Below are 23675 nucleotides of genomic sequence, written 5' to 3'. Positions count from 1 at the left end.
TTAAAAGGAAGAATAACTTAGGGGCTGGTAATGTTCTTTAGATCAATCTATTAAATAGTCATGTGGCTGAGTTCATGTGAAGGTATGGTAGTCTCCCAAAAGGTATTCATGTCTTCATTCCTGAAATTTATAAATTTTACCTTATATTTGAAAAAAGGGGTATTTGTTGATGTGCTTAATTTATGAATCTTGAAATCTGGAGATTATCCTGGATTATCTAACTGGGCCTAAAATTCAATCACATGTATCCGTGTAAGAGGAAGGCTAAGAGAGACCTTATACATAAAGTGGTAGATTGATATAAAGTTGGAGCAAAGAGATTTGAAGATGTGAGAGTGATGTGGCCAATAGCCGAGGAATCCTCACGGACACCAGAAGCTGGAAACGGCAAGAAACAGATTTTTCTCCAGAGTTTCTGAAAGAAGTGTGGCCCTGTTAACATCTTGATTTTGATCCAGTGATACTGATTTTGAATTTCTGTCCTCCATAACTAAGAGAAAATATGTTTCTGTTCTTATGAGCCACCCAATGTGTAGTAATTTGTTACTATAGGAAACTAATACAATGGTGATTCATCATTCATCAAACTATACATACACTTATGATTTGTGATTTTTTATGTTTCTGTTACACCTCAGTAAAGAGTTTACTAGAAATTAAATGCGTAAAGAACAGGCTTAAGTGATGTATGAATTTCTTCAATAAATATTAATAAAGTTTTTATTCTATCCAGAATTTCTGCTAACTACTGGGAATTTAATGATGAGAAAAATGAAAAATATCCCAGTCCTAGTGGAAAAGGCAGGTTAAACAAACAGCTATAGAGTCTAAATTGCTTTGTTAAAGACTTAAGAGCAGGTAAGAAAAATCTGAGGCCTGAAGTATGTTAGTAGACAAAGAAGAAAAGTGAAGTTCTCCCTAGTACAGAAATTTACTTACAAAGGAAATTATCTACAAAGGATAATCAGATAACCACTGCACTGGAGAAATTAAAAGCTCAGATTATAGGAGACAGAGTAAATTACAGGGAACTAAGTATTCATCAATTTTCTTATATCTTCTTCTAGAGTGTAGAGCTGTTACTGGAAAATAGCTCCCCTTCCGGAACTACAATTCTTAGTCACCTTTCTTCTAAGCAAGGCCATATGTCCTATTCTTACCAACAAAATATCATATTCTTATCAACAAAAAGAAATAATTTGACTAACATAGTAATAATGAAGTCTGCCTTAACTCTTTAGTCCTTTGTCTGCCAAGAGGATGCAGAAGACTCTGGGATCCTAAATAAATCTTAAATCAAGAAGATGCAAGAGGAAGTGACACCAATAAGATAGCTGACTAGAAGTTCCTAACACTCAACCTCCTCCCCGGCCATCACACAAAAGGACCAAAGAAACAAATAAATAACCACATTTCAACTAAAATATATGAAAGAGAGCCCTGGAGTACAACAAGGAAATGGCAGAGACCATGTGGATCACGGAGACTCAGGATGGCCATATAAAAAAGGGAATGGAACACTCTCTGCCTTTACCATCTTTTCTCTCCTAGTGGGATGAGGTCAGAGCCAGGGCAGACTCTCCTTACAGAGAAAAGGTATGCAGGAGGCCCTCAGCAACACAAATTAAAATGTGGACACCCACAATCTTTGCTCCTGGAGATCACTGTAGTCCTTACAGGTCCTAGGCCCAGCCTGAGGAGTTGCCTGGAGTTCACATGTCTATGTTACTCCAAACAAGGAGCTCACATTGTGTCTCATCCTGCCCCATTATCGAAGCTGCTGCAGTGTAATGACATCTTGAGACTGAAGCCACTGCTAGGGTGCCTTCTCATTTGGGGGCCAGTAGCCACTCTATCTTCCCATATCCTAGGCTTCACTGCCACTACACCACACCTACTAATGGTAGCGCACCACTCTGCAGCTGAGCACCTACAACTTCTAACCCCATGGAAACAAACTGCCAAGAAGGCACTCCATCTTTCCATCCCATTGACTGCGGTATCTTGGCTCCGTCTACTCAGAGCCTAGGACCAGCACAACAGCTGTAACCTTAGCACCTGAGCCCATGTGGCAGCACCCTGTTCCCCAAGGAACAGGCACTCATGCCCAGTGATGAGGCTGTACCCAAGCTAGCACAGCAGCCTTACAAACTCCTGCAGCCGAAGACATTTTCTTATGAGGAAATCCCCCTATATGGGACTTCATGGCTGTATCTTGCTGCTCGGACTATCAGCATATTTCTCAGAATATTTCTCAACCTTGCACACCAGGAAAGAATGGGATAATATATTCAAAGTGCTGAGAGAAAAAAATAAAACTTCTAGTCAAGAACAGTATAGTCATCAAAGTTATTCTTCAAATATGAAGGAGAAGTAAAGTCTTTCCCAGACAAGCAAAAGCTGATGTAATTCATCACCACTAGAAGAGCTGTACAAGAAATGCTTAAAAGACGGTTTTAAAGGATGTTAATTGCCACCATGAGGTGAAAGGATGTTAATTACTACCATGAAAGTATTTAAACTCACTGGTAGAAGTAAACTCATAATTAAATTGAGTGCTACATTATTGTAGTGGTGGTATACAGTATGAAGGTTAAAAGTCAAAATGGTCAACAACAACCATAGCTACAATAAGATTTTAGAAATAAACCACATAAAAGATGTGAATTAAGACAAGAAAATTATAAATTGGGTTGAAGGGTAAAAGTCTAGAATATTTGCAGGCAATCAAAGTTAAATTGTTATTAGCTTAAAATAAACCTTTAGAACTATAAGATTTGTTATGTAAGCCCCAGAGTAACAAAAAAGAAAAAAGTTACAGCATATATGCAAATGAAAAAGAGAATGGAATAAAACCATGAAACCACAAAAGCAAACAGAAGAGAGGAAGAAAGAAACAAAGACCTACAAAATAACCAGAAAACAATGAACAAAATGGCAACAGTAAATCCATAACTATCAATAATAACCTTCAATATAAGTGTATTAAATTCTGTAATTAAAAGATGGCTGAATGCATTTTAAAAACATACAACTATATACTGCTTACAGGAGACTTACTTCACCTGTAAGGACACATATTGACTAAAAATAAAGAAGAGAAAACTATATGCCATGCAAATGGAAATCAAAAGAGAGCAAAAGTAGCTATACTTAGATCAGATAAAATAGACTTTAGTCAAAACCTGTAAAAAGAGACAAAGATGGTCATGATATGATGAACGGATCAATTCAGTAAGGGGATATAACAACTACAAATATATATGAATCTCAAACCAGAACACCCAGGCATATAAAGCAAATATTAGATGTAAAGGGAGAGACAGACTCTAATGCAATAATAATAGAGGACTTCGATATCTCACTTTTTGCAAAGGACAGATCATCTAGACAAAAATTCAGCAAAAAAAAAAAAAACAACAAATATAAAGCGCACTCATGTGGACCTACCAGATATTCACAGAACATCCCACTCAACAGCTGAAGAGTATGCATTCTCCTCATCAGCACATGGAAGTGTCTTCAGGGTAGATCAGATGTTAGGCCACAAAACAAATCTCAGCAAATCTGTAAAAATCAAAATAAAGTATCTCTTTTGACCATGATGGAATAAAACTAGAAATCACTAACAGTAAAAACTTTAGAAACCATTTACATACATGTGAATTTAACAACACACTCCTCTATAACAAATGGATTAATGAATAAGTTAAAAAGAAAATTCAAACACTTCATGAGACAAATGAAATTGGAAACACAGTATATGAAAACTTATGGAATACAGCAAAAGCAGTTCCAAGAGGGAAGTTTACAGCAATAAACACCTACGCCATAAAAGACAAAAAAATCTCAAACAGTCTAACCTCATCCCTCAAGGAACTAGAACAACAAGAACAAACACAAAATTAGTAGAAAAAAGAAATAAATGAGAGTGGATATAAGTGGAACAGTGACTAAAACAATACAGAAATCCTTGAACAGAAACAAACCTTTAATTAGATTAACTTAGAAAAGTAGATGGAAGGTTCAAATAAAATCAGAAATAAAACAGTATACAACTGATGTCACAGCAACACAAAGGATTATAAGAGACTATCATGAACAACTACATGCCAACATATACATACACAACCTACCAAAACTGATTTATGAAAAAGTAGAAAATCTGAAGAGACCAATAGTGAGCAACAACATAGAATCTATAATAAAAAGTCTCCCATCAAAGAAAAGCTCCAGATATGATGGCTTCACTACTGAAATCTACCAAACATTTAAAAGATGTTATCAGTACTTTTCAAACTATTTCAAAATAATTGAAGATGACAGAATTCGTCCAAACTCATTCTACAATGCTGGCATAACTGATACAAAAACCAGTCAAGGACACAACAAAATGTGAAACGACAGGACAATATCTCTGATAAAAATAGATGCAAAAATCCTGAAGAAAATACTAGCAAACCAAATTCAACAGCACATTAAAAAGATCATTCACCATGATCAAATGGGATTCATTCTAGATAATACAACCTACATAATACAATAAATGTGATATAGCACATTAGCAGGATCAAGGACACAAGCTAATCTATCACTTTGATAAACAGAAAAAGTATTTGACAATATTCAACAATGCTGTTTGATTAAAACTCTCAACAAAATGTACCTCAACACAATAAAGGCCAAAAATGATAAACTACAGCTAACTGGAGAAAAGTTGAAAGCTTTTCCTCTAAGATCTGAAACAAGACACAGATGCCAATTTTCACCACTTTTATTCAACATGGTACTAAAGTCCTAGCCAGAGAAATTAGGCAAGAAAAATAAATAAAAAGGATCTATTTGGAAAGAAGGAAGTCAAATTGTTTCTATTTCATGATTTTATACATAGATTTTATATAAAGGTTCAACCAAAAAGCTCTAAGAAGTGATAAATAAATTCAGTAAAGTTGCAGGATACAGCATCAACCAAAAATATCAGTAGCATTTCTTTTTTTTAATAACTTTTATTTTAAGTTCAGAGGTACATGTGCGGGTTTGTTACATAGGTAAACTTGGGTCATGGGAGTTTGTTGCACAAAATAATTTCATCACCCAAGTACTTATTTGTTCTATTGGCTGCAGGGTGACTATAGTTAATATTGCATATTTCAAAATAATTAGAGGAAAGGATTTTAAAAGTCCTTACCACAAACTAATGATCAATGTTTTAGATAATGAATATGCTGAATACCCTGATTCTATCATTACTGAATATATGCATGTATTGAAACATCACACTGTGCCCCATAAATATGTGCAATTATTATGTGACAATTAAAAGCAAAATAAAACTTTTCAAAAATAAAGATGGAAGAAACCTGGGTTGCTCAATCTCTGACGGGTGACCAGTCACCAACCATAACACTACTGAGCATAGGTACATGAGCAGATGTATCATTTCATGTGGCTAAGTACCTAAAATTTTATGATATTTTGTTACATTAGCTAGAATTACTCACACTAATAACAAAGAGAGTGAGATATAAGCCTGGGTAGAATAATCAATTTTAGAATGATGTTAAGTCTTACTAAGAAATCTCAACTTTGCTAAAAGGACAATGGAAAGATTGAGGTATTTTAGGAGGTTTAATGTTATATATTTAGACTAAGCAATTTGATTGATTACAGAAAATGTATTACAAATAAAAAATCATAAAGATAATGAGATAAGTTGATGACACCTATTGCATCAATCCAGTGTGTAATGAAGTTGGGCTAGTTGAGGATCATAGTAAAATAGAATTGAACAGACTCAGAAGTAAAGTTTATATAGATAATGCCTATTACTTGAGTACATTTGACAGTAAGGGAGAAACAAAATTGGTGCAAAATTTTCTTGCTTGAGGAGCTAGCAAGACAACACACAACTCCAGGAGTTCATTCATTTAAAAAATGTCTTTATGAATTGTTACATAAGGGAAAGATAAGTTGAATATTGTCCATAATGAATTTGAAGTGTGCATATGAAAACAAGTGGAGATGCTCAGTGGGTAATTGAATATATAGAAAAATATACAGAAAAAAAAAGCATGCTATTAAAAAAAAAGTACCTTTAACACCTTCTCACAGGAGAATGACAAAATTCCCCCTAAAACCAGAAGCCATTTATTTAGTGAAATAGCTTGGTGGGTCACATTTTTGTAAGTGTTGAGCAACAAGCAGACCCATTACAATGGGTCAAGAAGTGTATTAGTCAAGGCCACAGAAGAAAACATAAAACCTATTTGGCAAAGGTTTTCAATATAATATGAGAATCAACTATCTATAAAAATCTTGGCAGGATTAAATGAGGCATCCTACCACCAGAGCCAGCAGGAAGCTTTATTACTCTTGGCCTGGAGAGACAAGTAGAGGGTTAGAAATTGTTGAGAGCTAGAGCCATAAAGGGACCTACAAGGTATAAATACTCAAGGATAGATTACTAGAAGAATTCTAGTGAAGTGGCAGGGAGGAGAAACTGAGTAAAATCCAGACCTTTCTCTCCTTTTTCCCTCTAATCTCCTGCCAGCTCCTTTTATTCTCCAATCTCAATAAAGGCTAGAGGCAGAAAAGCCCAGATAATGTAGCCATGATAATGAGCCAACAGGGGCCTAGAATAGAAAAGGGTGGAGAATGAAACAAACAACTAAAGAAAACTTCAAGAGAAATCAATGGGAAATGATGACCTGGGGGCAACTGACATGATGTAATAGCTGATTTCAAGAATTTAGTGTATAAATGGGAAGAGACGAATTTATAGTTGGGAGACGATGTGTTAACAAAGTTAGATACTTAAGAGAGAAAGTTGAAGGAATTCATACTAATGGGAATGGGTTTGGTTTTACAAAGTAAGAAATGAATTTATACAGTACATATATACATATCCTAAGAGCCCATGTAAAGAAGAAAATCCAAATATCTTGTTCTAGGGTGTGAGAATGATCATCAAGACTGTTTTCTGTGCTTCCTTCCCCTTATCATTACATAGGTCCATAACGGTTAAATCTCCTTACTGTCCAACTGTACAAGAAGGGACCTAATTCTGAGTGGTCTATTTCGGTTCATTTCTATGCAAATTATCCGGCATTAAAATTCAATTTAAAAAATTAGCTCAGCTCCTATCGTGCCACCAGGATGATTTAAATTCTGTTTTTTCTTAAAAGAAAAGGAGCAGAACATCTCTAAATCTTTGTATTTCAAATATTTGGTTTCAGTTTTGGGTCTGGTTCTCAACACTGACCGCTAGTATTAACATACAGTTTATTATAGAGGAAAGTTGTGTGAAATTTTCTATAACAATAGTCACAACAACATATAATGAAAAGAAAAAAATGCAACATCAACTAGGATGGGATGCTGGCATCGACAGTTTATTTTTACTCCTGGTATTACAACCTATATTTTCACTGTTTAAAAAAAAATAATTCAAGTTCCACATGAACCTAGCGGCACACTAGCAATATGACAACAACGTAGCCACTTCTCTCAGTAAAACAAAAATTTTACTACTTTTTGTGGTGCCTTGCAGACTCATTTTTTTCAGAAACTGCTTATCATTTGTTTGTTTATAATATTCAAGATACCCATAGGTGATATGGAATGAAATGACAGCCAATTGTATTCATTAGATTTTGCTCCATATTAAGCCACCTCAAAATTTATTGAATTAAACTAGGAACCATTCTATATTTTATATTTGTTCATAAAACAGATGAGTACCTTTTCTGGTCTGGACCAAGATGTTTGATCTCTACTAGGATATCTGGTAAGTCTGGGTGAGCTGGACAATCTATACTGACCACCCTCATATGTCTGGTAGCCTCCACGTTAGCAACATGAGCTGGTTTACTGTCAGCCAGGCCCCAAATTCTCTCCACATGGTCTCTCATCTGTCATCAGCTGGAGCTGACTTATACCTGAATGAGAGCTTGTTTTACACTATCAGGGGTTTTGTGAGGTAGTTATTATACACTTGGTGGCTTGAAATCTGCCATAGTGGGAGTATTTGTACCACAGACATTGGAAAATACTACAAATCAGAACCTTCTCTGCCCCCTTTACCCCAAGAACCAGCTCCTAAACATTTACCAGGACATCATTGCTTCTTGTCTTCCAAAAGACTGGCTTAGGCTCAATTCCATGGTGGCCTCAGTATTCCAATAGTAACAAGAGGGCAGTCCCAATGCAAAACTCTCTTGTGCTATTATTCCTTTCAGCAGAACAAGACACATGGCCAAGTCCAGAGTCAGTGCAGAATACCACCCATCAATTTAAAGGAACCAACGATTGATTCACAGAGTAACTGGGATGAATCTCAAAGGCATTATGTTGAATAAAAGAAGCCAGTGTCAACAAAAACATATGTATAACATTCTCATTTTTTAAAAAAAGTTTTATGGTATTTTTGAAAGGTAAAAAGTAACCACCTCGCAGCTTGTACACTCATTTATTCAGTGAATCAATAATATTCTGTGGGCATCTACTATTTGCGAGGTTCTGGGCCAGGTGTTGGGGTGATGATAGTGATCCTAAGACACTCAGTTTTTCCCCACGAGTCCCACAGTCTTGGAGTGGAGATGCAGGAAGCAGAGAGAAACAAAAACATGTAAGACAATCAAACGAGCAAATTAAAAGTTTAATGAGTGTTACAAAGGTAGTAAATAATGTGAGATGAGAAAAAACGAAGGAGTGAAGAGGGTGGAATGGTGCTCAGAAAAAGCCTCTCTCTGCTCTGTGTAATGAATAGTCTTTTATTTAGTTCCAGTGAGAAGGATATACAATAGAAGAGCCGAAGGAAACAATATTCAGGCAGACAAGAGAGAAATGGAAACTCCCTGAAGTGGAAATGGATTATGTGTTTCAGAAAATGAAAGGAGGAATTTAGTGAATGACCAATGAGTGAGAAGAGATGAAGCTGAAGGTTAATATGTAAAATACAGGATATCAAGGGCTCATTATGGAGACTGGATTATATTTCTAGAGCAATGGGGACTATGATGGTCCCTTGGTGTCTATGGGGAATTGGTTCCAAGATCCCCGCAGATACCAAAACCTATGGATGCTTCACTCCCTGGTATACAGTGGTGTAGCATTTGCATATAACCTACGCACATTCTCCCATATACTTTTAAATCATCTCTAAATTACTTATAATATCTAATACAATGTCTACATATCACTTCGTTTAAGTGAATTCAATGTAGTACTTGGTGTGTTGCAAATTTCAGTTTTGATTTTGAAGATTTGTGGAATTGTTTTTTTCTAAATACTTTTGATCTGTGATTGATTGAATCCATAGACACAGAACCCATGTATACAGAGGAATGACTGCATGTTTATCATTTTAAAGTTGTTTGACTTATTTATCTTATTTTTAAAGATTTATCTTATTTTTAAAGACTGCTCTGAGCATTCAGGAGAAATTGACTGGAAAAAAAATCAGTGCAGAGAGTTGGAGATTATTAGAAGCCCTTTGAAACATTTAAGGAGAAAGAAAGGGAAGGTTTAGACAAGGGAAATTGTAATAGAAAGCTTTGATGGAAGTGGGAGTGAGAAAATGGAAGGAGCGAAGTTTCTGGCTGAAGCCGCTGCGGGAATACAAATGCCGTTACCTGGGTTAAGGGAGACTAAAGGAGGACTAGACTTGGAAACAGAAGAACTGAAATGCCTGTGAAAATTAAACAGAAGATGTGAAGAAGAAACGTGGTCTATCAGTCTGGGCTAAAGATTGGGCTCCTTTCCTCAATTAAGCTCATCAAATTTCCTGGGCACTCACTCTGTGTCACAATATTTACTTTTGTCTTTGTCGCCTGCTCTTCTCTGTAGATTTCCTAAGTCTTTCTACAGCTCTAATGGGCTATGTTTCCATAACATCCCAAAGCAAGCTATTTTTATATCTGGGCAGTTTTACCCACTTATGTCTGTTGTATGGTCAAGTACTGTGTAGTGATAATTAAAATATTGGATAATTTTGGCAAAATATTGTGTTGTATGGAATTTGAAAACCTTTGACATAAAGATTTTCAAGAAAAGGAAGAAGTATAAGATTAGAGAAAACAAAATTCTAATTTTCTTAGACCCATTGCTGGATTTACATTTCTTTGGATCTAGTTTTCTTCAGGCCCCGTGCATGTGTGCTAGTGCTTACTGGCACAGTCACTTTAGATAAGGACAAAGCAAGCATAGAGGCAGAACATTAAATGAGGGTAAATGTAGTTGTTGCAAACTTTGAGGTCACTACACTTCTGTCTCACGACATATGTTCTCATTTGCAATTATGGGTAAACAATTTAAAAGTTCTTACCATCTTGATATGGGGGAGAAGCAACCAAAATACTGTTAATAACTACCATAGCAAGATGAATTCACTTAACGAAGTTTGTTTTTTAATTGGCTTTTGCAATTCATGAGATTGGCTATCTGAGACTTTGGGGAGTATCATGATATTTAAATAGTTCCTTTATAGACTCCTGTGATTCCCTTTTTTAAATTATTTTTTAAAAAGTTTTGGAAGCTTCTCCTCTTCACCCTTTTGTTACTTTCCTGAGATTTATCTCAAAATTGGTATGTGGAATTTAATCGCATCAAGCTTAAAAGCTACTATACATGTTGCCATTCAGAGAGATAAAGGGATTCTGGGCTAAAGTTATTACCAAATCAAGGCAACCTGGGTTTTTGAGCATGAGGACTTGGGGTTTGGGTGTGAGAGCCTAATATAAAACAAAATAGTGAATTACTACTGATTATTGTTACTGCTAACACAAGCATGGGATTGAAGTAGCAAGATAAAAGTGAGCATGCTGATGTATACTTCAGAAAGAGCAGGCAATATAATTGGGCACAACTTTGTTATTTTAGAGGTAGGAGGATGACTTGAGGCCAGGAGGTCAAGGCTGCCGTGAGCCATGATCACATAGTTGCACTACAGCCTGAGTGATAGAGCAAGACCCTGTCTCTTAAAATAATAATAATACTAATAAAAATTTAAAGACCAGGTAGACATCCTTAGATAGAGGTTTTCCGTAATCAGATCCTTATTTAAGCAATATATAGCAGTTATACGTATGTTCTTTGTGCATTCAAACCTTCAGACTACCAGTGTGCCTTGTGACACTAACTTTAGCACTAAATTGTAGCTGCTTCTAACACAAAGTTAGGATTATAATATCATCTACTTTATAGTATTGTAAGGATAATAAGGTAATTATTGGTTACATATCACTGCAAGGTAACAAAATAAATCTCATCATACATTCGCATATGTTCTCTTACCCATTATACATGTTTTTAGAACTTAACCCTCTCTGTCAGACTTATTTTATTACCTATAAAGTTTTGTGAGTCAAATATTATGAGAATATTTTCTAAAGATATACAAATAGAAAACAAACGTAGCAAAAAAATTGATCTAACAGATAATAACAATGGACCCCTATTAGATTAATAAAGAGTGAAACAAAAGGATATTACTAAATAAGACAGAAAATTTGAAAACATGCTATTTGGTCAAAAATTACTGAACAACTTTTAGAAAGCAATTTGCTGTATTTATCAAATTATGTTCATATTCATGAGCTGATAATTGTATTTCTAGGAGTCTATCTTGAATAATTTCTTCCCTAATTCTGTAACATAAAATTAAATGCATATATATATATATGTACATTGGAAATGATGAACTGTAGAAAATATAGCCTCATGAAGAAATGGGTAAAGCAAGTCATAAGGAGAAAATAAACTGTTGATTTTCTCAGTGCAAGAGTGTCATCTGAACACCTACTATCTACCCACAAAAACTGAAAATTAAAATTAAAAAATTAATAAACTGTCATCTGAAACAGACTGACATTGTTTCCTCATTCTGAGAAAACGTTGCTCCACTCACATAATGACCTAGAATAATTCTGACTTCAAAATTTGAAAAGGGTCATATAAGAAGGAAAAATTATAGGCCAATCTCGCTCAAAAACAAAAATACAAAATTCCTTTAAACGCAGAGCAATACAAATTCAGGAAAATAGAATAATAAAATAGTATCCATTTGAGATCACACAACAATGCAATGTTGATGATGAACTGAATGAACATTTGATAATAATTTAATACAATTCACTGTATTAACAGAATAAAATAAAAACTATATATAATATATATATAGTTACTTCAATAGGTGCAAAAACTGTTTAAAAATAATAATTATTGTTGTAAAGAAAACTTTCATAAAGGATATAAAAAGTATATATGGCTGAAAAGTTTAATATCAGCCATAAGCACACAATGCTATCTAGGAATGACACTGTTATCTACTCCACTTATTTGAAATATCAACGCTGAAGGCAAAAATAATTTTAACAAAAAAGCCAAAAATGTAAACATAAAGTAGAAGGAGGTGAGGTTCACAGCACATGAGGTGAGGAGGTGAGGTTTACAGCACATCTAATTCAAAAGGACTTTAGAGGCCAACTAGTTGAGTGGTTATCAGATTCATCTGATCATCAAAATCCCTGGAATTTTTTTTTCCTTTTCAACTTTTATTTTAGATACAGGGGATAAATGTGTAGATTTGTTACAGGGGAATCTTGTGTGATGCTGACACATGTGATGGGATCCATACTCCAAACCTCACATACTCAGTATGGATCTCACAGGTAGTGAGCATAGTACCTGATAGGTGGTTTTTAAACCAAGCTCCCTTTTCACCCTCTAGTAGTCCACAGTGTCTACTGTTACCATATTTATATTTGTATGAGCTCAATGTTTAACTCCTAGTTATAGGTAAGAACAAGCAGTACTTGGTTTTCTGTTCCTGAGTTAATTTGCTTAGGATTATGGCCTTCAGATCTACCCATGTTGCTGCAAACAACATGATTTTATTCTTTTTTATAGCTGCATAGTATTCCATGGTGTATATTTACCATTTTTATAAATCCAAACTATTATACCACTGATGGACATCTGGGTTGATTCCATGTCTTTGCTATTGTGAATAGTGCAGTGATGAGCATACAAGTCCATGTGTGTTTTTGGTAGAATGATTTATTTTCTACTGAATATATATCCAGTAAAAATGGTAAAAGAAAAAACACCCTACAAAATAGAGTGTTATGCCACCAAAAATGATAAAGTAAGGAGCTAATCTAAAATCCCTCTTCCATAAAGAAATGAAAAATTGACAAAAATTTACAGAGCCACTGTTTCCATATCCCAGAGATTAAGGAAAGGCTTACAGCAACCCAGGGAACATTTATTAAAGAAAAGTAGTTTGGTTCTTAACAGTAAATACTAAAAAGAGCCCGTTAGGTTGAAGTAAAAGTCCTAGACAGTAACTTGAATACATATGAAGAAACAAAGAGGACTAATAAAGGTAAATGCATATGTAAATGTAAAATACATAAACATATATTTTATTTGTAATACTTTTTTCTCCTACCTGATTTAGAAGATAACTTCACAAAGAAACACCTACAAATCCACTTGTTGTTCAGCACAACATGTATAAAGATGTAATTTGTATGACAATAACAGCCCGGAGAAAGGGTAAAAACAGAGCTATATGGAAGCAAAGTTTTAAAAATATTATTGAAATTAAATAGATATTAATCCAAACTTGATTGTTATAAGTTAAGGTGATAATTCTAAGCCCCAGGGAAACCACTAATACGAGATAATTAAAACGATATACTAGCAAACATACGTTTAACATGAAAGAAGACTATAATAAGAAAGAGAAACAGAAAAGATACAAGACATATAGAAACAAATAACAGAGTAGAAGATGCCCTACCTTATTATTGACTAAATGTAAATAGATTAAATACTTCAATTAAAAGGCAGATATAAGCAGAATGGATTGAAAACATGACTTATCTATATGACGCCTATAAAAAACTCACTTTTGATTCAAACATACAAATAGGTTGACAGAAGATTCATGAAAAAAATATACAGTATGCCAACAGCCATAAGCAAAAGAGACTTGGAGTGGATATATCAACATCAGATAAAATGGACTTTATAACAAAACATCTTTATATATATATACATATATATATATATACACACACACATATATATACACACACACACACACATATATATATATAATAATACTTTCAGTTTTAGGGTACCTGTGCACAACGTGCAGGTTAAATATGTCTACATGTGCCATGTTGGTGTGCTGCACCCATTAACTCATCATTTAACATTAGGTATATCTCCTAATGCTATCCCTCCCCCCTTCCCCCACCCCACAACAGGCCCCGGTGTGTGATGTTCCCCTTCCTGTGTCCATGTGTTCTCACTGTTCAATTCCCACCTATGAGTGAGAACATGCGGTGTTTGGTTTTTCGTCCTTGTGATAGTTTAATAGAGAGAGAAGGACATTGTGTAATCATACAAGCATAAACCCATCAAGAAGATTAAACAATTTTGTACACATGTGTGTATGTGTTTATTTATTTCATTAAATGGCAACAGAGTCCTAAAATACATAAAGAAAAAACTTATGTAATTCAAGGGAGAAATAGACAGTTTCACAATAATAGACAAAAATTTTAATACTTTTAAGTAGAACACTAAGATAGAAGATCAGCAAGGAAATAAAAGACTTGAAAAACTCTGTAAGTCACCTAGACTTAATGTATTTATAAAACACTCCACCAAACAACAGTAGAATACAGTTTCCTCAAGTGCACATAGAACATTCTCCAGGATAGACCATGTATTAGGCCCTAAACCAAGTCTCACTAAATTTAAAAGGATTAGAATCATGCAAACTATGTTTTCTGATTACAATGGAATCAAATTAGAGATCAGTAACACGATAAAACTTGAAAAATTAACAAAATAGTGAAGTTCAACAACATATTCCTAATATCCATTGGACCAAAGAAAGAATTACAAGGCAAATTATAAAATGCTTTAAAATGAAAATGAAAACACAGCATACCAAAACATATGTAAATCTTTGTGACTTTGGATTAGGTAATAATTTCTCTGATTTGACACCTGAAACACAAGTAACCAAAGAAAAATAGATATTTAATTTTATCAAAATTAAAAACTGTTGAGGTTTAAATGACACAAACTAGAAAGTTCAAAGAAAACTCACCAAATGAAAAAAAATTGTGAAGTTATGTCTGACATGGGTCTTGTATCCAGAATATATAAAGAACTCTCAAAAATAATAACTAAAGACAAATAACCTACTTAAAAATGGGCAATGGATTTGAATAGACTTTTCTCCAAACAAGACATGCACATAACCTTAACCACGTAATATTGCTCAACACCATTAGTCATTAATAAAATGGAAATTTAAACTACAATGATATACCAATTCACAACCATTAGGATAGCTGTAAGTAATTTAAAAAATGGAAGATAACAAATGCTGTCAAAATTGTCAAGAAATTAAATTCCTCATCTATTGCTTGTAAGAATGTAAATTAGTATAGCCACTCTGGAAATCTGTTTGGTAGTTCCCCAAAAAGTGAAACATATGCCCCAGAAATTCCAATTCTAGTCAGAGTTCATAGGTTTTTATTCCATTTCAGAGAAACAAGATGTTTATCCAAAAACTTGTACACAAGTATTCATAGCAGCAGTACTATCGACAATCAAAACTGAAAACAACCTAAATTCCCATCAACTGATGAATGAATAAACAAAATTTCTATATCCTTACAATGGAATATTACATAGCTGTAAGAGGGAATACAGTATTCATACATGCCATAACATGGATGAAACTTAAAAACAATATGCCAAGTTAAGGAAGCCAGACACATTATTATTATGTCATATCACTTATTAGAAATGTTCAGAATAGGCAATTCCAAAGAGTCAGAAAATAGTTTAATGGTATCCAAAGGCTGCATTTAGGGAGAATGGGAAGTAAATGCTAATGGTTGCAGGGTTTCTTTTGGGGTTGTGGAAAATGGTTTAGAGTTAGACAGTAGTGATAGCTGCATAACCTTGTTAACATGATAAAATTTACTGAATTGTACACTTTAAAAGGATAAATTTCATGGTAAATGAATTATAAATCATTTTAAAAGAGAAGTAAACAATATTCATGATTTTTTTCTTTAAAAGAAAACAGTATGAACTTCCACTTCCAGCCATGAGGTACTACTGGATTTAATTTCCCTTCATAATCAACAAGAAAACTGGATAAAATATATCACTACATTGTGTTTAAGCATTAGTCTACATGCAACACAAGACTAAGATCCTTGAAAGAATAAAATATAAGATTAATATTATGATCAACCTAGTTTCCTCCTTGGAGGTACTTTCTACATTTCAGGGCAGCAAAGGCAATTCAAAGCAGAGTACAGTTGACCTGATGAGTTAGAAACAGAAAATGGAGTTCAGAGAGTTGGCGATGGCCAAAATCCACATCCAGGACAACAACAACAACAAAACAGAAAAACTCTCCAGAAGTTTCTATGGGGCCCACGTGAGTTGTTATTGAATAGTAAGATGAATACACAAAGGCTAAGTCTTCTAAAATCAAGGAAAAATTTTTGTAGAGCTATAAGCTGAACTGTGTGAGTTTACTCAGGAGACGTATGATGTCTGATCAGCCACAGAAGACAGTCTTTTAAAAATACCCAAGACTGGCCGGGTGCGGTGGCTAATGCCTATAATCCTAGCACTTTGGGAGGCCGAGGCGGGTGGATTACCTGAGATCGGGAGTTCGAGACCAGCATGACCAACATAAAGAAACCCCGTCTCTACTAAAAATACAAAATTAGCCAGGCTTGGAGGCAGATGCCTGTAATCCCAGCTACTTGGGAGGCTGAGGCAGGAGAATGGGTTGAACCTGGCATGTGGAGGTTGCGGTGAGCTGAGATCATGCCATTGCACTCCAGCCTGGGCAACAAGAGTGAAAACTCCATCTCAATAAAAAATAACATAACATAACATAACATAACATAACATAACATAACATAACATAACATAACATATAAAATAAAATAAAATAAAATAAAATATAAAATAAAATAAAATAAAAATACCCAAGACGTTAGTCGACCCTGGGCAGTTCCTTAAATACCAGATAATTCCTTAATACTAAGGCTAAAGTAGCTTAGAGAAGCCTACTCTAAATCCATCCTAAAATATTTAAAAATAAAATGACATAATTAGCCTAGCCCACAAGTAACTTTGCGACTGAACAAAGACTACTACTTTTGAATAAAAAAAGAAAGAATCCAGCACTCAGAAATATTTTTAGTGTCCACCATTGATAAATGTAATAAAGCATAAAAATATACATCATGAGTAGAATTGGAAACTGATTCAAATAAGCTCAGAAATTACCAAGATGTGGAAATTAGAATAAAATAACTTTAAGAGAGCTGTCATAAATATGCTCAAGTATATAAATAAAAAATATAAACAGAATGAAAAGAGGAATGGAATATACTAACAACATCAAGATTTCATGAGGTGAAAAATGTTAGACACCACAAAGGAAATTATCAGTAAACTAGAAGACACAGCAATAGAAAATCTCTAAACCAAAGTACAGAGACAAAAATGTGAAAGGAAAAATTGAACAGAGTCACAGCAATATGCAAGAGAATGCCAACTGGCCTAACACATATGTAACTGGAGTTCCAGAGGAAAGGATAAAATGAGGACCAAAATGTTCTCAATTTGATTGAAAGTTATAATAAAAAAAGTCAAGAAGTTCTACCAACCTCAAGCAAGATAAATCAAAAGAAAATCACAAGAAGACATATCACAATTCATATGGGAAACTTGTCATACAGAAAATATCTTACGGTAGCCATGGATAAAAGAACAACCATATACTGAAAAACCAGGATTTGAATAACTGAATACTTATTATAAAACAGGATTAGAATTGTTAAAAAAACAGAATGAAAACAACAGTCAACACAATCATTTAAGTATGAAAAATATCCTTCAAAATGAAAGTGAAATGAAGACTTTGTAAGTCAAACAAAAGCAAGACATATCATGGTCGATATAATTCTACCACAAAAATGGAAAGTAAAGGAAGTCCCAAATTTAAAAAAAAGTAGCAAGGTAGTAGATATAAACCCAACATATCATTTACATTATATGTAAATGGTATAAGAAGTCTACTAAAAGGCAGGCATTGCTACAATGAACAATACAAGCAAAAGCCAACTATTTGCTGCCTACCTTGAATCCACTTTAAATATAAAGACACAGACTACTTAAACATAAAAAGATGAACAAAGATATACAATACAATGCAAATAATAATTATAAAGGAGCTAAAGCAGTCACATCAATATCTGACTCTGTAGATTTCAGAAGAAAAAATATAATCAAAAGTAAAGAGAAGCATGTCATATAAGGGGCTTAATCAATCATGAAGACATACCAATCCTAATCTGTTTGCACCTAATTTCAGAGTTTAAAATAGATAGAATCAAATATTTCTTATCAAATCAAATCCTCCACCTGACTTGAAAAGTAACATAAACATAAAAACCTACAAAAAATGTTTATAGCAGTTTTATTCATAATCACCAAAAACAGAGAAAAAGCAACCAAGAAGTCCTTCAATATACAAATGGATACACAAACTGTGGTAGAAATACAATGGGATACTATTCCATATAACAAAGAAAGAGCTATTAATCCATGCAACAACAAGAATGAATCTTGAATGTATATTGCTAAATGAAAGAAGACAGTTGAAAAGGCTACACATTGTACAATTTCATTTGTCTCATGTTCTGGGAAACGCACATCTGTAGGCATGGAAAACAGAAGAATGATTTCCAGGTCTTTTAGGAGGGGAAGTGGTTATCTGCAAAGGGGTGCACAGGGGAGTTTTGATCATGACACATCTAGACTGTATGGTACTAGAGTCTTGAGTTTTGTATTATGAACCTAGAGTCCCATTAATGCTCAAATTCTTTATTTGAACTCAGAAGTATAAATGTTTGCAAAATTATTTGGAGTCTCTTTACTAGAATCTACTCCATAGGATACAGCATTTCTATTGTATTAATAAAGCAGCTTTCACTTTTTTACTCTAGAATCCTTGCCCTAGAAACCAAGCATATGGCTCTTGTGAAGCTGTCAAAATGCCAAGGTGTTTGCCATGTAATATGCACAGTCACATGATGACTCCCCATCAATGTTTGACACTCCCAATAGTGCTTTTCTAAAGCTCTTTGGAAGCATAAAGAATCAGCTAACAAAATTACTCATTGCTTTTTAAAAAAAGTGTTACATCTCTTACAGAACAAAGCATTTCCATTAGGCCTGCTGCTTCTTCCACTTGTGAAATCCTCAAGGTGATGCACTATAGTTATTGTGGGCAAACAAATTGTCTCACATAATTATCCCTGATTAAGGTGATTTCTGCTATCACAACTCTCCTCTGGGTCTCTTGGTCACTACAGTCCAGTGACATCAAATTCCTAATTAGCTTGTAATAATCGTGATGGCTTTTCTTATATCAGTGTGCTGAGTATACTGATACTTCAGAGTGTAAAGGGTGAAGACTGAAGTCTGGAAAGACATGGGTTCTCTGTCTTTGTCCCTCATCCAATGGCTCCTGGTGAATTTTGTTTTCCTGGGTAGGTGCTGATATTTTACGGCCAAGGACAGAGATTGAGTCAGAACAGAACAGAGACCAGAGACGGTCAATTATCCTCCGTATTGTTTTAAATAAGTAGATGTTTTATGTAAAGACCTATTTTTAAAAAATTCTTGAAAATTTGAAGATGGATTAATGCATGTATACAGGGCTGTGCTCGGCAAACCTCAGTTCCCTCCTATTTTAAATTCTGTCAAATGAATCTTGCCTCAATATTTTTATCTCAGATATTATGACTGATAGATGAAGTGAAATAAATAGGTCCTACAGGCACTGCAAAGCAACAGCAGCAGCTCTGCAGTTGCCCATGGCTACCACCCACAGAGTCCTCGAACTCGCCCCTTCCAGTCGAGGTGTGGCTTTGGAGGAAAACTCTGCAGCCTTGATACTGCCCCAGGCAGAAGGCCTCTTCGCAGCCCTGGGGCCCGCAGAGGGCGGCGGCTGGCCAGGACTGGGTCACACGCTGCCGGGAACCATGCGCCCACACTCAGCCCCGACTTGAAGTGGGCTCATCGGGGTCATCTCCGCTGGCCTCGGCCTGCTGCTCCTGCAGACCTGGGTGACTGCACTCGCAGCCCTGCCTGTGTTAGGGCTGCCCGCCTGCCAGCCACCGGCGACCAACAGTAGCTTTTTATAACTTAGATTTTCTATATTTTCCTTGCATATATTTTTGACTTTGATCATGTATTTTATTTAACCTGCTAACAGAATGTACCTACAGTAAGATTACAATAAAAATTACCATGGTCCATGACAAATTTACTTGTAAGTGCAGTGGGAAAAAAAGTTTAATAAAAACAACAGAGATATACAATATGTGGCTTTTCACACAGTCTTTTGTCTCCCATATTATTCCTATCATTTATTCTATATTTCTAAGGTTAAGTAATATTAAGATCAGGTACAAGCATTGTAATGTGCTTTTAATTATTATATATAAATGTATCCCATGATAATTACATTATTTCAAGCTATGTATAATTTTAATAATAATTTTACACACGTTGCTTTGAAAATGAGAGCGCATTTGAATATAATCAATAATCACAAAAATATTTACAGTGCAAATATTCTCAGCAAGATTTGAATTGTTGGTAAATTCAAAACATAGAATTAAATAGATGCTAGAGGAATTAGGAGAATGCAATGAAACAAGCAAAATTTTGTATAATTTTCATTTAGTTTATGTTAAGATGTTTTGAATTCAGATTAATCACATACCACGACATAATGTTTTTGGTTTTGTTTTTTTGAGACAGAGTCTTGCTCTGTTGCCCAGGCTGGAGTCAGTAATATGATCTCAGCTCACTGCAACTCCTGCCTCCCAGGTTCAAATGATTCTGGTGCCTCAATATCCCAAGTAACTGGTATTACAGGGGCGTGCCACCATGCCTAGCTTTTTTTTTTTTTTTTAGTCAAGACAGGTGTTTGCCATGTTGGCCAGGCTGGCCTGGAACTCCTGGCCTCAAGTGATCCACCCACGTCAATTTCCCAAAGGGCTGAGATTACAGGCATGAGCCATGGTGCCTGGCCCTGATATAATGTTTGAAAGTAATGGGTGAATAGTACATTTGAGATACTAGAGACCTACTTGGAACATTAAGTGAATGTATCTTACTCTCTTCTTTCTTTTAAGAATGTATTCCTTACCATTCTATGCAATAGCTAACATACGTGCATATGTTCTTGGGCTGTCTACATGATATACAAATATTTGGATACATACAGAAACATAAACCACTCATCTAAAAGCTTTTCAATCTGACACATAAACTCGGGTTATTTGAAACTGGAATGCTAAGTGTTACTGAACAGCTTTTACTATGGTTCACGTTTGGTAGTATATGCTAATATCCTAAAAACAAAACAAACACCAAAAATACCTTGATTTTATAATCTAACTTCTCATGTCTAAATTAATCAATAAGATAATTTTTGTATTTTAACTGTATTATATTTTATTTTGATGCTGTGTAATTTCACAATGGATTAAATACTAGCTGATGCTCATCAGAGGTAAACAAGTGAATTATTATCCCATTAAGATAAATTTTGTTTCTGTTAAAGTAACATCTTATTTTAAATGGAGGAATTTACTAAATCAAGTGCTAAGATTTTATTTCTGCTAGTAAATGAAAGATATATGTAAAATTCAAATACATTCCATTACTCAAACTATTCTTTGTAATCATGAGAATATAGACAGCATATTTTACACAGAGCATACATACAAAGGCTTATCTTCATCGAATTACAAGTAAAATATAGGTATGTAAATATATATACATAATTTAGATATTAAATGACAGAATTTACTTATTTACCTGTGCATGACAGAATTTGATTCTATTATTCCAGGTACAGTAACTGGTTGAAAATGGGACATGAAGTAAACTAATAGTCTTAAAAGTGACTACATCCAGTGAATTCATTTTAACGTCTCCAAGCAAGGCAAGATCACCTTCTTGAGATAAGGAATGAGGGGTTACTTATTTTGGCCAAGTTGGCTCAGTGATCTGGGGAACCAAAAACTGTATGTACATGGATACTTGTTTTGTTCCCCCAACAAAAATATTGGGGAACCCATTATTTCCCAATTCATGCTTTTATTTTCATGTAAGAGAAGTTGATGCTCCAGAATCTAAAATTTTAATTAACCAAATACAATGTTTCTAAAGATAAACATTTCCTTAGAGTTAAGCCGGCCAGGCAAGGTGGCTCATGCCTGTAATCCCACCACTTTGGGAGGTCGAGGCGGGCGGACTGCTTGAGGTCGGGAGTTTGAGACCATCCTCGCCAACACGGAGAAACCCTGTCTCTACTAAAAATACAAAAATTATCTGGACCTGGTGGTGTGTGCCTGTAATACCAGCTACTAGGGAGACTGAGGCAGGAGAACTACTTGAACCAGGGAGTGGGAAGTCGCAGTGAGCCAAGATCACGCCACTGCACTCCAGCCTGGTGACAGAGCCAGACTCCGTCTCAAAAAAAAAAAAAATAAAAAAAATAAAGATGGGGGGAAAAGAGAGTTAAGATAACAGAAAGATAGGGAATACGAAACAGAAAAAATCAATAAACCAAAATTAAATGTTTGGAAAGATAAAAAATTGGCAAATGTTTACTTAGGCTAAGCAAGAAAACAAGAGAAGAAACTCAAATTACTAAAATTGGCAATAAAAGAGAACACATCACTGGCAGTATTACAAAACAAATATGATTAAAAGAGAATGCAATGAAAAATCTTATGCCGATAAAGTAAGATAGCCTAGATAGAATGAAGTCCTAGAATGACAGAAACTAAAATAGTCTAAAGGAGAAATTAAAAATATAAGTAGATCTATGGAAGGTTAAAACATTGGATTGCAATTTTAAAACCTTACAATAAAAATCTCATCTCAGCTAGCTTCCCAGGTGAATCAAACACTCTGAGAAATTAATATCAATTGTTCACCAACCCTTGCAGAAAATAAAAGGGCAGAGAACACTTCCCAATTCATTTTACAAACAGGGTTACTCTGACACCAAAACTGAATAACAAAACAATATAGACCAGTGTCTTTAATTGTTTTATAAAATCAAAAATCTTCAACAAAATACTGCCAAGCTGAATCCACCAACATATAAAATAGATTATGCACTGTGTGCAGATGTGATTGACCCCAGGAATGCACCATTGATTTAATATTTGAAAAATCAACGCAAGCACCATATTAACAGAATAAAAGACCAAAATATATGAGCATCTCAATAGACAGAAAGCATTTGAGAAAATATTACACATTTTCATCACGAAAACACTCCAGTTATTGACAGTAAGATAACTTCCTGAAACTAGTGGTAGTTACCTATGAAACCCACAGCTATCATTACACTCTGCAATGAAAGGGTGAATCCTTTCCTGGCAGGGTTAGTTACAAGAATGTCCACTCTTGCAAATTCTACTCAACATTATACTGTGGATTCTAGCGAGGTGTATTTAGTAAAGAATAGAAAATTGAAAACATCCTGATTGAAAAAAATAAAATTATTTATATTT

The 23675-nt window shown here is 34.6% G+C and overlaps 1 long non-coding RNA gene across 1 annotated transcript in view; it reads right to left on the bottom strand.

The window, feature by feature from the left end:
* Positions 1-23675, bottom strand: part of LOC129526450 (uncharacterized) — a 41219-nt gene that overhangs the window by 11751 nt on the left and 5793 nt on the right. The window contains exon 2 of the long non-coding RNA XR_008671129.2: positions 3451-3567. This is a non-coding gene — a long non-coding RNA (uncharacterized lncRNA). The remainder of the gene's footprint in view (positions 1-3450; positions 3568-23675) is intronic.

This window comes from Gorilla gorilla, chromosome 14, assembly GCF_029281585.2.
Source record: "Gorilla gorilla gorilla isolate KB3781 chromosome 14, NHGRI_mGorGor1-v2.1_pri, whole genome shotgun sequence".
Classification (NCBI taxonomy): domain Eukaryota; kingdom Metazoa; phylum Chordata; class Mammalia; order Primates; family Hominidae; genus Gorilla; species Gorilla gorilla.
This window is presented reverse-complemented; position numbering and strand designations above follow the sequence as displayed.